A 1254-nucleotide genomic window follows, 5' to 3' on the forward strand; every position below is an offset into this window, starting at 1 on the left:
TACCAATGAAACATGGTACTCACATCGCAGATACTAGTCTCAAGCTCGAGCGGCCTATATCCTTCTTAGCGGCGGCTGAATCGACTAGGAACCGTTTAGAATATACAGTATTCCAAATATGAGTTTCATGATACTCATCATATGAGCATCTCATATTCTTTCTACTATTTGTATATTCAAGGGCTTTATCTATGCAACTAGCATGGGTATATAGATAAAGATGTGCCAAAACAATAATTTCAAATATTATTAAAATAAAGATTGCTTATACATAGAGTTTCATTGTGAACACTCGGCCAACACTTGGCTCGACGTGCACCTACTCTAACAGCTAGTAGCTGATAACTCTTCTCCTGATGGGACTGTCACTGAGTAGTTCACATCGAGTCCAATGGACTTGACATCCAATTGATTAGCGAACGTCTGCGAGATAAAAGAATGAGTGGCCCCGGAATCTATCAAGGTCTTCGTGACTACTCTCTTTATAAAGATATTTCCTGAGAGACGTTAGCACAACGCACAAAACGTATATCCCAAAATACTAATCTTAACCTCATGCATGGTTGGAAATTTCTATCCCAAGTCACAAAAATACGGAACAGCACACTAATAATCCCAAATCAAATTCGAAACATGCATGGCAAAAACAATAATACGGTGTTGAATTAAATAAGTTACCTGTCAACAGGATCGTGTCTTGGTTCGCCTCCTCTGCCAGCATGGCAAACACTCTCCCCTGGGTCGGCTGCCTCCACTGCGAGCATTTCTTCAGCATATGATCATTGGCTCCACACTTGAAGCATTTGCCCGTTCTCCGTAAACACTGTCCTGCATGCTGGCGGTGGCACTTTGGGCACACCGGGTGCTCACCAGGACTCCGAGGAGCCTTCTGCTGAGGAATAGGACCCTTGCCATTCGGCGGTCCCTGAAATGGACTCTTCCCCTGCTGTCCCTGGAAAGGCCTCTTAAACTGAGGCCAATGTTGTTGCTGCTGAGGTGGCTTATAGGGCCTCTTGCCCTGTCTGTCGTTCTCAATGTCCCTCTGGTCCTGCTCTGCCGCCAGGGCTCTCGACACGGCAATAACATAAGTGGTAGGACCAGCAACTCTCACATCACGGCGCAAGATAGGCGGCAACCCATCAATAAAATGCATCAGCTTCTCCCGGGCATCATTTGCAATCAGGGGCACGAAGTGACACCCCCTCTCAAACTTCCTGACAAATTCTGACATGCTGCTTTCTCCCTGTCGTAACG

The sequence above is a fragment of the Primulina huaijiensis genome, unplaced genomic scaffold (assembly GCF_012295235.1).
Source record: "Primulina huaijiensis isolate GDHJ02 unplaced genomic scaffold, ASM1229523v2 scaffold28411_ERROPOS180412, whole genome shotgun sequence".
In the NCBI taxonomy this organism is placed as follows: domain Eukaryota; kingdom Viridiplantae; phylum Streptophyta; class Magnoliopsida; order Lamiales; family Gesneriaceae; genus Primulina; species Primulina huaijiensis.